The 15,822-nt window shown below is 49.2% G+C and overlaps 1 pseudogene; it reads left to right on the top strand.

The window, feature by feature from the left end:
- The first annotated feature begins 15,007 nt into the window (after positions 1–15,007).
- The window catches only part of LOC144829680 (28S ribosomal RNA), a 4,189-nt pseudogene continuing 3,374 nt past the window's right edge, over positions 15,008–15,822 (top strand).

Below are 15,822 nucleotides of genomic sequence, written 5' to 3'. Positions count from 1 at the left end.
TAGTATCAGTTAAAATTATATATCTCCGGATACAAGATGGTACAAAAATAGTCGTTATCTATATGAAATGGAATTCATTCTGCAAGTCTTATTTTTTACTTTGGGAGGTTTAAGGACTTATGGAGCGTATCAACGTTAGCTTTGTAAGTGAACCAAATTCACTATTGCTTCATGTGATATTTATAGGTCTGAAATCTGTTGCACGTGATTCTGATACCCTGTAAATCAATGAGCTGTTTGTCGAATACATGTATGATTCAGCCGGAACCGTCAAACACGATTCTTGCAAAGAACCTTTCTAGTTGAAAAAAATATTCTGGTAGGAAGTTAAATACCTTTGCACTAACTTGTTGAAGCTCCATAGGTGTTGGTCGGAGGCGGATTAGCGACTTTCCGTTGTTTCAAAAAGGGAAAAGGAAAACAGAACTTTAAAAGTATGAATGACATCCAATATTGTTTTTCTGGGTATTCTGGGGGCAGCATGAAGGCACTTACCGCAATGCAGAAAACTCAGTTCTGGAACGTGTACCTCCCTGCCTGCATCTTAGGACTCTTGCAATTGTTTGTCATTTTAGAGTTACACTGTAAACATTAGGTGTTCTGAGTTACATTGTGCGTACTTAAGGAAAGGTCTATTACCATAACTAGGGGAAAGTATCCCGCCTGGTTCTCGGAAGGGATCCGAAAAACTATCGAAGGTCCTGACGAAAGCCATCGACCCAAGAGGGCGCAAGTGTGCTGAAACATGTTCACCAGATGTTTCTTTATATAGATGTGGGGGAATTCCTTCTCAAAACACATACAGTAATTTTTAATCTTGCCACTCCCCCCTATATATATATATATTGTAAATAAAGTCAAAAGATTTTGGAGGGAAGTTTAGGCATACTAATGTTATCAAGGACTTCGTATCCTAGCTAGAAAAGGGCGTCAGCTTTTCAGTGTCTTTTACCTGCTTTTAATTGTATTACAAAGTCAAAGTCAGTGAAGTATTGGGTCCAGCACAATTGTCTCATAGACAAGGCACTTGCTGATTTGGAGACAATCAATCCTGACTCGCCTGAAGCACTTGTCCCCACAGGTTTTGGGCTTAAGAGTTTCCCGACTCACTTTGTCTCTTAGGTTTCACCGGAAATTCATGCAAGAAATGCCCTTGTTTTACACAATAAAGACTTAGGCATAGATTCATCAAGCGAAATAGCGATCGCAATAGCTGCAAAACAGCGATTGCGATTGCAATTTCCACTCCCGCAATTCATCAACTACAAAAGCAGCAAATAGCGTATTCGCAAAACAAACAATCCCAAACCATTTTTCAACCCACATTGCGATTCCTTAACAGCGATTATCCACATTTTCTGCGAAATATATTGCGAATTCGCAAATATATTGCGAAATCACAATTATATTGCGAATTCGCAAATCAAATCGCAAATCAAATTCATCATAAATCTCAATTAGCGAAAATACACCAAATTCGCTAAAAACGAGTCGCAATTTAAAGAGAAGCTAAACCAGGTGGTAACCATGAAGTCCAATTGGAAAAAAAAAACTGCAAACAAGAAACAGGTGTAGGGTAAACCAAACACACTTAAGGAGACTCAGGAGGAGCATGAGGAAAGTCACAATGCCCGGTCTCTACATCGTGGCAAGGCGGCTGAGGCTCCAGGCTGCAGCCCAGAACCGACGCAGGATCCACGAGCGCATCTTCCGGCTGCGGATTACACTCCTGGCACAGACTGAAGAGGATATCGACTCAAAATACAGGCTCAATGGGGCAATGATGAAGAAGCTCATCAGAGACCTTGACCCCCTGATGCAGCACCCAACACGGAGGACCAATGCCGTGCCCACCCGTGTCCAGGTCCTGTGCAGCCTGCACCTCCTGGCCTCCGGAAGCTTCCAGGGGATAGTGGTATATGCAGGGGGTATATCACAGGGTACCCTTTCACGCTGCCTACAGAGTTTCCTGGCTGCCATGCTAAGCCGGATCCACCACTACATCACCTTCCCAACAACCCAACAGGACTTAACGCAAACTAAACTGGACATCTATCACACTGCCCATTTCCCCCATGTAATTGGCTGCATTGACTGCACCCACATTCACATATGTCCACCCGCTGAGACCGAATACATGTACCGGAACCGCAAGTCATACCACTCCCTCAACATCCAGATGGTCTGCAATGCGAAAACCATCATCACAGACATTGTGGCCCAATACCCGGGGAGCACGCATAATTCGTTCATCTTCTGGCACAGCGGCATACACAGCCGCTTGGCCAGGGGTGACTTTGGCGAAGGACATCTCCTAGGTAAGTACACATGCCCACATACAGTATGTCAAGACCATGTTGGTGCGCATAACAGGCACTGACCCTCTGCTCCTATCCTTCAGGTGACAGCGCCTATGGCCTCCGTGAATACCTCCTCACCCCATACCTCAACCCTGCTACACCACAGGAACGGCGTTACAATGCTGCGCACATACACACAAGAAATGTCATTGAGCGGACATTTGCCATGTTAGAGAGTCGATTCCGCATCCTCCACAAGACTGGCGGGGCCCTCAAATACTAGCCTGAGGTCTGCTGCCGCATAGTGGCCGTGTGTGCCATACTCCACAATATTGCCACCAAGCGGAGGATACCTGTGGAGGTGTCTGGTAGTGAGTCGGAGGGGGACAACCTGCCACCTGCACATGTGCATCATGCACGCGGGGAGAATCCTGCTGAAGGACACAGGCGCCGCAACAACATCACACGGAACTATTTCTGGTGCACCCATACCCCTCACACAACACTGCACTCATGCATGCCACATGAATTAACGACATGAGGAAGATTTGTGTTCAAAATAAATTCTAATTTTTATGTTCAACAAGCTCTAGATGTGCTTTAAATCATCAAAACATTTACAACTGTATTGAGTAATACAGGCTCTTGCATCCAGAGCAGGCGTGCGTGGTTACATCACCATGGCACTGCCGGTAATGTTTAGTCAGTCACTAGCGCCTCCTGCCGGACGCACCCTGTCGCTTCTCCAACACCACGTTGGGAGTGTCCGTTCGTGATGCAGCACTGGGCCTGGAAATGTGGCGCCTTTCAGGTAGCACCAGCACAGGCAGGCTGCTCAGGCTCGATGTGCCCTCATTGGCATAATCACCCCCTTGCATGGCCATGGCCGCACACCTGTTGATTCTCAACAGTGGTGCTGACCTGCTCCAGGGCCCTTGCTACATCTTGGCAGCATTGTACCATTTGTAGCTGCATGGCCAGTGACCTGCGAGACAGTTGTGAAGTGGAGTTCCCGATGAGGTGGTTCGACCGGCTATAGGCAGATAGCCGGGTCAGCAGCTGGCAGTGGCGTCGGTGGGTGATGTCCTGCTGCGCCACCATCAGTTGGTTGTTCTCTTTCACAGCAGCGGTTAGCTCCTGCACACTTTCAGTCAGTTGGTTGATATTGCGTGCAGTTTTGTACAGCTGCAGCTGAATGGCTGCCATGTGCTGTGCCTGCTTGCGGTGCACAGCAAGCATCCGGGCTTCAATTCCTAGCCCTAGATTTTGAGCCTGTTGCTCCATGTCCGGTCGTGTGGCCACAGAGCGCTGCTGCCTCAACCGGCCGCTTGACTGGGACCACACAGTGGCTGTGCGGCGTGTCTGCCTCCTGGGTAGTGGTGGGCTCTGATCCACAGCCATGCGTCATGCCTGGGGTGGTTGAACTCCTCCTATGGCTTCAGGGGTGGCCCTGTGCGTTTGGGAAGAGGCTTGTCCAGGTGCAGGTGCATGTGATGGTCCAGGTGCTGGTGCTGTTTGGCTCTCTCCCTCCGTCTCATCTGGAGTCTCCACGATATTGGGTGCCTCGCTATCTGAGGTCTCAGAATCTGCAGCACCTGTGATGTGAATGAGTGCATTATTAATGATATGATTCAGGCTCCTGGGATGTAGGAACATGCATGCAGGCTTGCATTCCCTGACTGGCTTTAGGGGTATGTTTCACTTGACTGTTCTGGCTGTGTGTGGCTATCAGGGCACATTGTCACACTACAGGTCCCACAATGCAATTGGGCGTTTGGGATGGGCAGGGACTGCATTACTGGGGTTACCAATATGGCTTGCTCTGGGGGCATGGGCATTGTTAGGGGACGGGGTCGCAGTTGCATGGCTCTTTCCTTGTGATTGGTGTGTGGCACGGGAGATGTCCAGCTGAGTGACCCCCACGCAGGCTGCAGGGTTGATGGTGTCATCCACCAAGTCCTCCAGTGGTGTGTTTGCGGGAACTGTGAAGTCTCCGCCTCCCGTGGCCAGTCTCTCCCCCAGCCCCTCCGCAATGCACTCCTTGGCACGGCCTCTGAGATCATACCACCTCTTCTTGAGGTCATCGATTGACCGCTGTGTCACTCATACGGCATTGACCTTTGCCCTGATGCGCAGCCAGATGCGCCTTTTGTCAGCCTCTGGCACCTTCCCGGAAGGCTTTCCGAAAAGCTTGTCATGGTCCCTGCTCTTTTCCCTCTATCAAGTACTCAGCTCTTGTTCGGAGAACTTGATTTTCCGCTTCCTGCCAGTTGCACTGGATCCTGCTGCATCCTGGGACATTCTGGTGTCAATGTGTGTCCTGTCTTGGGACTGCAGGGTGTGTCTCCTGAAGCTCAGTGCTGTGCCTCCTCCTCTATCCAGCTCTGTGTTCCAAATGAGTCATGGAACTGCCTACTTCCTGGTTGTGATGTCATCATTGTGCTCAAAATGCGACTTCCCGTTTTTGCGATCTCGCAATCTGCAAGATCGCTATTTGCTAATTCGGTATTTGCGAAATCGCAATTTGGAGTTGGGAAACAGCCGATTCTGCGATTTAATAGCGATTTTGGGAAAATCGCATACGGTGATTGTGGGCGATTGTGAATCGCCCTTGATTAGCGATTTTGATGATGCATCCCATTCTGCTAATTCTAGATAGCGATTGGGTATTTTTCGCTATTTCGAATTCGCAGAGTGGGTGCTTGATGCATCTGGAGGATATTTCCTTGTCTCGATGCCTCTGTATCTCTTCATTACTGAGGAGGCCCCTAATGCTACCAATTCACAAAGGTTCTCGTTCGTCTTCTGCTTTCTCAGGTTCTACCTTTTTTTCTCTTATTTATATATACCGCCACCATGGTATTAGAACTCCCTTTCTCTCGCCTTCATTTAGTCTGTGGTCTAGCTTTACTACCAAATCAATAAGAGCACTATATGACTCAAGTGGATCTACTACCTGTGCCAATAGGTCTTTTAGTTTGTCTTTGTAAAAATGGGTGCTATGCTTTGCTTCAGGCCACCCTGCTTCCACCACTAGTCTATTAAAACTAGAGATATAGGTAATCAGATGCTTTGTGCCTTCTTTTAAATTCAGCAATTTGGTATCAACCGATAGCATAAAGGAATGTCAAATAACCTCCTTGGCTCTTCTTTGAAAGTAGTGTAATCGTAAAGTAGAGGATCAATACAATCTACCAATGGGCAGCCCCGCCTAAATAGGATACAGCAAATGCTATCTTAGGCTGTTCAGTAAGGAAACAGGAAGCTTTCCACATAAAATTTAGTTGACACTCATAACCACTTGGATGCTATGGCATAAATCCCAACTTAATGTAATTTCCATTGAAATGAATGGGCACTCCATGACGAGCTGACCTTGTCATTAGCATGGAAGTGGTTTGACTATGGCAAATCTTGTGGGTTCTTCCATGAATCTTTAAGGAGGGGCCAACGGTATTGCAGGAAGAGAAGTAACATGAATGACAGGATTACCTAAACTAGCAAAGGAGGAGAGGGGACAAAATAACCTACTACCAGCCACTGTATTGGGCCCAGATGTCATGTCAGGTCTAGAGCCCTGCAGTAAAGAGTCTATCCTCAGTGTAAGAGTGTGAGTTTCTTTTTGTAGATTCCCTATCATGTGTGCTAAATCAACGTGTCGTTACTTGGTGCTCTTCCATATCGCCCAGGCAGAAAGTAAACCTGAGCTTCGCATTCTATTAAATCTCGCCCGTAGATTCCACAGGGACAATATGCAAGTCCAAAAGAAAGGGTACCAACTTTCCTTACCCACCAAGCATGCCCAACAGTGTCAAAAGCAAAACAGGTGTAATGAGGGAAGAGGGGAAACAAGGTAAGAGAAATAAAATCTGTCACACGACATGCCCAGTGCAGAAGGTAAGGTTCAATGTAGTCATATGTATTCCCTGCATGTAAAGAGCAGAAAATGTTTGTTAGTGTATGTGATGATTTATCATAGTAATTACAATTCTCTCTAAAATACATGCATTGTAATGGCCTTGCTACCTGCTTAACTCTCCTCTTCTACTTATAAATCAAGCGCAGTATATACAGGAACAGTGTTCAATCTATACGAGAGAATAGAGACTTGTTGTTATCACAGCCTGGTTTTAGCAAATAGAGAAATAGAACAGTATAACAACCACCTACAATTAGGATGAAGCAGAGTTAAGTATAGCCCAAAAATGCCCTGTAGTCATAAGAGAATGAAAAATAAGCATAAACAACAGGAAAGATTCCCTTGAACTAAAATAAAAGAATATACAAAAACTATGCAGGCTATTAAGGGGCGTGGCCTGGCCGACGCCAATGGCGGACGCGTGAGTTGAGAGCTCTGCATCAGCCTGTTTTATTATCAGCTGGAACCTTATCGCCGGGGTCGACTCACACACCAACGGAGACTCGTGGGGGCCCAGATGCCAAGGTGCACGCCTGAGTGAGGAACGTAGGCTGCTGGCGCTGAAGCGGGGGAGTTGTGCCCGCAGGGAACAGTGAGGAGCTGAGGCCTCATCAGTGGTGGTGGTGGCCTCTTTGGACCCCGGGAGACACTCAGGACGTGGAGCTGACTCCTTACTGCCCTTGAGCACTGTGGTGTACCCTGAAGAGTGGGGGCGTGAGTGGAGGTTGGAGCCTCTTGAAGTTGGTGCAGGGAGAAGCAACCGGAGGTGAGCCCCGGGCGTGGCTGGAGCACCCCGGGGAAACAGCGGCGAGAGGACGTGGATGACCATGCTGGTGTGCCCTGCTGATCCTGAGCAGCCCCCCCCCCCCCGGCTTGTGTAACCAGCCGAGGTGCGGGCGGCCATACTCAGGTGCTCTGGGATGTGTGAGGCCCTGTCTGCGTGCCCCGGTTTGGAGCGACGTGCTTTGCAGGTACGGGGAGTGCCGAAGACCCCTAGATGTGGCTGTCTCAGCCCAATTAGTGGAACCCGGAGCAGAGGCCAGAGCGGAGGGTGTCGTCGGCCGGTCCTTGTGCATCAACACACAGTCCTTAAGCACCAGCAAGTGGATCCCAGGTGAGTGACTGGGGCCTTGTGGTGATTCACTGCAGCTGGTGGACTGTTGGAGGCCCCCAGGTGTTAAGTGGCCAGAGTGACTTGACTGGGGCGAGTGTCAGCCACTGAGCCTCGAGCAGTGCCCGGTGGACCCTCAAAAGAGAGATTGGAGATGCCCTCCAGGTGCTCAGTGGAGACTTTACCATGCCATGAGCCCGGATCTGCTTGGGGCACTACAAGGGTGCTCTATCGGCGGTACAAATTGGGAGAGGCTGTGTGCACACCCGGTGAGGTGCCTGTGAGCCACGAGATAGTGCTGGGGCTGAGTAGTGCCGGCACTGTGGTGGAAGCCGGGCTGGGGCCTGCACGGAGGGCCAGACTTGGCCCAAAGTGATTTGCTGGAACACCTGGTTATGTGTGCCGCTGTACCTGAGGCTCTACTGCGCCACCAGTGTCCGTGGATGAGGGGAACTCACCTGCTAGGACTGCACTGGACTCGGATGCTATAGCAGTGCCTGGGAGGAACAGCAAGCGGAGGCAGCGCTGTGCACTAGGTCCCTTGGTGAGACTTTGGGGGGTCCCGAGTGGGCTAGCCCGAAAACCCTCGGTGAGGACTGCTCTGTGTGGGCACAATCCTTAGCTGGACTTTGTCTACAAGGCACCCTGTACCTCCCAAATGGCTTTGGAAGTGGACCCTCAACTGAAATAGCAGGGTCCCGGCAGTATGGACAAACCCAGGGGACGCCAGGCTGGAGCTCTCCAGGACCTGCAGGACAGTGCACAAGAACACTTGCATCCTCCCCCAGACAATCTGGTACAGCAGCAGCTTAGCATAATATTGGAGGCAAGAGCTGACATGAAAGCTACTCTCCATCAAGATATCAGCACTGTTGTAGTGGGACTCAGCCTGCTTCGGTAGAAGCATAAGAAAGTTGTCGGAGAGGGTTAAAGAGACTGAGTCTAACGTTGCTGAACTGGCGCCTGGCCACAAGGCATTGGAGCAACATGGGGCCCTCACGGACAGAGTTTGTTGGTTGGAGCGCAGAGCGGAAGATGCTGAAGGGTGCAATGGACGGAATAACATCAGAATTCTGGGCCTGCTGGAGGGGACGGAGGGCAACGACATGGTATCCGTTCTGGAGGGCTGGCTCAGGAGTGCTTTGGCGCTAGAGGGACTATCCTCCTTTTACACGTTGGAGAGGGCACATAGAGTGCCAGCTGAGCCTTTGGCCCCTGGGAGGCCCCCACGTCTGGTGGTGACCCGTCTGCTCCACTGTCGGGATAGAGCCCTTCTCCTGCAGTGAGCTTGAGTGAATGGCCCCTTCACGGTGAACAGCCTTTACGACGCGGCTGTTACACCGCCGTGCAGTTGCAACGCGGTCTTTTCAACGCAAGTGGTTACCACGACTTGCGCTGGAGGGCGCTGCAGGACAAGAAATTTTTAAATTTACTATCCAACACCTTCCCTACTGTATGTAGGCTGGTGTTGGAATAGTAAATGAAAAAAATCCTAAGTCCGCACCCCCTCCAACGCAAGTCGTGGTAACGACTTGCGTTGAAAAAACCACGTTGTAACGGCACGCGTTGTAAAAGTATGCGTCGTAATGCCGTACATCCCCCCTTCACTGTTGACAACAGCAAGGTCTCTCTTTTCCCAGATTACACGCTGGAGGTGCAGTGGAAACGGGCCTCCTATTTAGAAGTCAAGAAGGCGCTGAGAGAAGAGGGCCTCCAGTACTCGTTGATTTTCCCGGCCCGATTGAGCATCATGCTGGAAGGGAACACCCATTGCTTCGACTGCCCTAAGGATGCATGGGACTGGCTGGAAACTTATAAAGGAGAGACTCCACAGGACAGGAGTGCCGGTGTCCCTGAACGGAGGGTGGTGGAGCGTGGAAAGTGCCCAAGACGTCGAATTCATAGGGGGACGTCGAAGAAACCGTCCTCATCACAGACGGAGAAGGAGAGAGCGGATGTGCTGCAGGCAGTGGCGGAACTGATGTGGAGTCAGAGTCCTACTTTGGATGTTGTGGCTGGCTCCTCACGAGAGACAGATTGCACTGGAACAGACACCTCCCACAGCGACTGAGTGAAGCTCCCAGTGATGACGCCCAATGTGATGCATTTGGTTAATTTAGGCGGTTGTGTCCCTTAGAGGGCTGCCGATTGATGTTGGCTAGTTCCAGACCCGTGATGTTTTCTTATCCGTAGGGCTGGTGCTCTCCTACAAGTGGGGCATCCCTTGTTGCATCTGTTTGGCTCACCCCCTGTTGACAGCCATACTAGGTTAGAGCCTCACTTAGTGCTGACTGTTTCACATGATTTTTGGGCAGCCAACCATTGTCGAACTGCCCTGGGGTTGGGGTGTTGACCACTTTAAGGGTCTTTTCATTGGCTACTTGGTCTTATTTGCTTGGAGAGAGGTGGGAAGCTATGAGATGAGGGTGGGATTTGAGGAGGAGCTCCTTTTCGCACTGTTCCCTACCGGCATTCAGTGGGAATGGAAGGGACTTAGAGTGTATTGCGCTTTCTAACATGGAACATTAGGGGGATGGGGTCTATGGCAAAGCGCCATAACATTTATTCGTACCTGTGACGCCGGGACATTCATATAGCATTCCTACAGGAAACACACTTGAGTAGTGAGGAGGCTGGGAGGTTGAAGCGGAGGTGGAGAGGCCAGGTGTTTACAATTACCCAGTCGGCCATTGCTAGGGGGGTGTTTATATGGATTAAGCCAGGGGTCCCTTTCGCTGTTGAACGATTGTGGCTGGATGTGTCCCGGGTCTCCCTGTCTAAAAAGGTCATGCTTCCGCGCCTATTGTACCTTTTTGTCAGCCTGCCGGTACTCATGCCCATTAGCTGGTTTCGCCCCCTGAATATCTTCCTCCAAGACCAGGTGTGGGGTGACGGGTGCCATCGGGTGCCTCTTACGACGTTGCAACGACCCCTCTGAGGGTGGCTTGGGAGTACCAAATTTTGAACATTATATGTTGGCTGGTGATTTGTAATGCATGGCACATTGTATAGAGGGTGTGAATGAGGATGGCAAGTACCTGTTGTCTCCGGATTCTCTCCCTAGTTTAATAGTGATGAATTTGCTGATACCATTGACGGCCACCCCTTACTGCTCCTTGCTTCAACGCACTGCCTTTCGGGCCTGGAGGCATTTCCAGGGCAGGGACCGGCGTCTTGCTAAATACACCCCTATGTTGCCCCTCGTGGGCCTGCCACATGGTGATCTGCCTTTACGGCTGAGCAACTGGCCCTCTGGACAGAGGCTGGGCTTGATAATGTTGGGGATTGGTTCCTGGATACCCCCCTGCTCCCATTTGATGGGCTGAGGGAAGACTGTGGCTTACCCCTGGGTCAATTCCTCGGTTACGAGGCCCTGGCACGTACGTTTACCCAGCTGTGGCATATGGGGAGAGATGAGCCGGAGACTCACCCAGTGCTGCATGCCCTGTTCATGCTTGGGTCGGCGGGGCATCTCGTGAAATGGCTTTATGTGGCCCTACAACCACCGTCCATACGTCCCCTAGACGGGCTTTGGGCAAAGTGGGATAGGATCAGAGACAGTGCCCTCATGGATGCGGAATGGCAAAGGGTTTTGCAGTACCCCAAGAAGATCTCCTGCAATACACTCCTCAAATATATACAGTTCAAATACATGCACATAGCTCACATGACATCCCACTGCCTTAATGTGACCTATGGAGGGAGGTTCGTGGCTGCCCCAGGTGCTTACACCCTGATGCAGACTTCGGCCACATGGCATGGGATTGTCCGGGCCTGCGGCCTTTCTGGTGGGCAGTGCTCAGTAAAGTTGCTGAGGTGCTGGGCAGAGTGCTGCCCTCCACAGTGTAGACGTGTCTTCTGGGTTTCTTCCCCAGGCCACCAAAGCATAAAGTTGGGAATAGGCTAGTAGATCTTGCGCTAGGTCTGGTGAAATGTTGCATTGCGATGGAATGGAAATCCCAGAGGGGACCAGCTTACGACACCTGGAACAGGAACGTCCTCATGTGGGCTGGAGCAGAAGGTAGAGCAATCGGCTGGGAGGAATCTAAGGGCATGAGAAAGCACCCGATTGCCGACCAATGAAGGGAAGTGATGGCGACTTGGGAGAACCCCAAGGGACCAGCAACTAGTGGGATGGGTTCGGACTCCGGGTAGAGGCCTTACCCTGAGGAGACTTGAACTGTAACACTCCCTTCTCCTCTGGGATAGCGCTGGGAGCAGATCCGTATAACATTGAATACTGCATGGAAGATTATACCCCAAATGTTTACTATTACTATTATGATGGGCGAGTTTTGACTGCATTTGGATGACTCTCTATCCCCATCCCCTGCGTCCCTAGCATTCCACTGGGAAATTACATTACATTATACTATGCCTCCCCTTTTTGCAAGATATTTGCACTGTGATATGCTCCACCCCTCTGTGCAAGGCCCATTTGCTTCGTTATTGTTTACGTTCAACTGATTTTTTTAAATTTCCTTTTCCTTTTCTTTTTATGGTTGTTCTTCCATGAATGAAGTAGCATATCGACAATTACGAACCTCATCTGTATATCTTGATCCATTGGTGGAAACACTCACATGTCAATTATTGAGTACAAACTCTGGTGGAACTTGTACTAGGGACCATGAACAGAACCTGTAGGTGGCAGTCACGCATTGGGTACTTGCTGGCGTGACGCCCACTGAGTTTATGGACTGTACAGTAGCAGTTGATATTATTATTGGGTTTGACCTCTGGTTGTTATGGGGTGTGTCTTCGCCTTGGCCACTGAGTAAAAGGATTGTATTATTGATGAGGGATTATTGATGTTATGCATGTAGAATAATTGAAAATGCCAATACAAATATTTTTTTAAAAACAAACTATGCTGCCTATCTGTTACGTCTCTACAACTTGTGCCTAATGCACTGCTTCTATATTACAGCGGCCACAGAACATGCATACCGAAAAAGGCATCGCCAAGCGGTGGGGACAACAAACAGATAAGTAACTCATAAGAATATGAGCGCAGAGTACTTTTACCACAGTACAGCCATTCTCGGTAATTTAAAGGATTCTTTCTCTTTCTTTTTCTCTTACAGGAGAAGCCAGTTAGGGGTACCGAAGCACCAACAAAGAGGACGCCACCAGGCGCCAGAGAGAGATACGTCAAACTGCAGCCTGTCAAGGATCGCCAGCATGATGGGATGACCTAAAAGCAACAAGGAACCAGACGTGGAAGAGCCGTACGTGATCACTAGAATGCGAAGCGATCTTCTGTGTTCAAAGAGCCTCATATGCCAGCACAGGATGGAGGACATAAAGTTCAGCCACCACCAATTACCGTCTAGCCAGGATCCAGTGGAAATGGGCACACAGGCTCAAGGGCACGTAGTGGGGGGTATAGTAGTCTAAGTGAGAGGGAACCTGTGGGCCAGGACAGTGAGGCCATCCTTTTCTGATGCCAGGTGTATATTGGACATTGGACTTCAAACAAATCTGGCTTCACAATGATAGTTCCATCTACCATGACTGACAATTCCAGATTTTGTTTGCTTATTTTTTTCACCCTCTTTCTGTTGTTTTGTTTTTGTTTAATAAAACCCCAACATGCCAACATAATATACTGCTGTTGTATTCCTTTTCACAATTTGTTGTCAGTTTTCCTTCTAGCACACATTTTGTAATGTCAACCAATACAATGTTTGCCATTTCCAAAATGATTCACCTGTAGGTACTATGTCACACAGATGTGAGAAATGGCATAAACAAACCACAAATAATTTATTAAACTGTAACAAATATTTGGTTGTCATAGTTTTCCTAAAATATTACAACAAATGCAGAACCCAAATACCCAGTGCAATGAGCCCATCTACAATTCCTGACCATGACACCGAGGAAGAAAGTGGTACATTCCAAAGCAGTCAGATTCAGTAGGCATACTATCATTGATTTAAATCAACAGTTGGAGCCAGATTTACCATCTGGCGATATGAATCCCACATCTAATATACTAATAGACCAAAACATGGCAGAAGTCCATTTTGTGGCCACAGCATAATTCAAAAACACTGTTCCAGTGTCTGGTGGAATGTCATAACCACATTGCAGTGGTGTGCCACTAGTAGTATGCCCTACAATGATGAGCCACATCAACAGCTACATACACTTTACACACATCGAGGATTTAGCCAATGTAAAGGCAGATTAGTGTGATTTGCCTCCACCACCACATTAGGTTTGAACTAATAATGGCACATATCTTCCCTTATTGCCATCACACAACAAAGAACAAGTTCTATGGAGTGGTCAAATCTTCCATTCAATCAATGTGCAAGTTGTCTAGGTAACCAATCTGTACAACCCAAGTCCGTGCCTGTCTGTCCCAGGATCACCCCACATTCCCTTTGTACTTTAAAACAGCACCACATACCAGCAACTGTCACAACTCCAAAATGTCTAAATGTAGATGACAATAGTGAGAAAAAAATCTGAAACAGATTGAAATCAAAAGATTATCAATTAAACCTAACAGACTAGACACATTACAAAAAACACTTTTTGAGGACATAGTGTCATAAAACATTCAGAGTTAAACAATGAAACTGCACAGTAGTCATTGTTTTCACAATTTTGGTCAACAAACACCTTGGGCTTGGATTCCCCTGAGCTTGTCCTTTCTAACAACTTAACACCACATACTTCACTCTTCATCACATTAATAGTTGGTGTGACGGTATTAAAAGAAGTTGTTAATGGCAAATTGACTTAAGTCAGCTACATCCTCATCACCAATATCATCTTCATTTGGCATTTCAGGAACCTTACACAGTGGCTCTTCTTGGTCTGCATCCTCTGGGATGTGTAAGCGATGTTGTCCCACAGGGCGATGTTGTGGAGCATGCAGAAGACCACAACGATTAGGCGCATCTTAGTGGGTGAGTAGAGGAGGGCTCCACCAGTTTTGGTCAGATACCAAAATCTGGTTTCAGGAGCCCGAAACTCCGCTCCACTGGCCTCATTGAAGCATAGGCCTCATTCTTCCCCTTCCATTGTTGTATTTCTCAGTGGTGCAAACAACCATGGTCAGTTGGGATAGTCTGGGTCTCCTAGATAAAAGACAAACAAAGAGCCAAAATATCTCACGAATCTTAGATTCTACAACATGAAATTGCCATAGCAATATTATGGTAGATTGCATTTACCAACAAGCATGGCACTCTCAGGTCCAAGTTGTGATATTTACAAGGGTACGGTGCTGTTCCATAGCAAAAGGACTTATGGGCTGAACAATGGGAACCAGGCACAGATGCTTGAGATATAAGAATCAGGTAAGCGGACCACTAGCACGTTGATTGAGTGGAAGTTCTTCTTATTCTGGTACACTTGTTCCCTGGTCTGCGGTGACACTAAGCAATATGGGTGCCATCAATAGATCCAACCACATGTGGTAGGCATACAATGGTGTAGAAATCCTGATGTTGTGGAAACTGGATGTAGTTGTCTCATCATTGCTAAAAGTACTTGTTGTAGCACACCACTGACAGATAGTTGTGACATACCACCAGATACTGCCCCAGTGTATTATAAGGAACTTGTTGCATAAAATGAAGTACTATCGTGAGTTTCAGAGTTGGTGTGCTAGATATGGTATTTCCGTCATGAGGCAGGAGATCAGGCTCGAGCTGTTGACATCAATCCAGTATAGTTTGTCTATGCAACTTGTACTTCTTGATGACATTCCTTTCTTCATTGGTGGCATGGTGTGTAAAAAGGCTGGCAGACCGGAGGCTGTCATCACCTCACTCTTCTCGGAGTCAGGTTGCTTGGGAATGCAGCCCAAAGCAGGTGGTAAACTCCATCTAAGGCTAAATACGGGCGCGAGACCGATAGCCAACAAGTACCGTAAGGGAAAGTTGAAAAGAACTTAGAAGAGAGAGTTCAAGAGGGCGTAAAACCGTCGAGAGGTAAACGGGTGGGGTCCGTGCCGTCAGCCCGGAGGATTCAACATGGCGGGAAGGTCGATGGCCCGGGAGTTCCGGATCTCCTCCGCGGGACCGGGGTCCGGGCCCTACCCGGCCCCCGCAGGGCGCATTTCCTCCGCTGCGTTGCGCCGTGACCGGCTCCGGGTCGGCTGGGAAGGCTTTGGAGTGGCAGGTGGCCCTCCGCTTCGGCAGAGGGTGTTACAGCCCCACTGGCAGCAGCTTCGCCATGTCCGCGGGCCGAGGGAGATCCGACCGCCTCCGTGCCCGGCGTGGTTGAAGGGGGGATGGGGCCCCCTGCTCCCGGCGCGACTGTCGACTGGGGCGGACTGTTCTCAGTGCGCCCCGACCGCGTCATGCCGCCAGGCGGGGAGGCCCACGCCAGGCACCAGGGATCTGCGGCGATGTTGGTTACCCACCAGACCCGTCTTGAAACACAAACCAAGGAGTCTAACACGTGCGCGAGTCAGAGGGCCGAGCAAAACCCTGTGGCGCAATGAAGGTGAGGGCCGGCGCGCGCCG

This window comes from Lissotriton helveticus, chromosome 4_1 (genome assembly GCF_964261635.1).
Source record: "Lissotriton helveticus chromosome 4_1, aLisHel1.1, whole genome shotgun sequence".
NCBI lineage: Eukaryota > Metazoa > Chordata > Amphibia > Caudata > Salamandridae > Lissotriton > Lissotriton helveticus.
The sequence above is the reverse complement of the archived record's forward strand: the minus strand, read 5'-3'. Positions and strand labels throughout refer to the sequence as shown.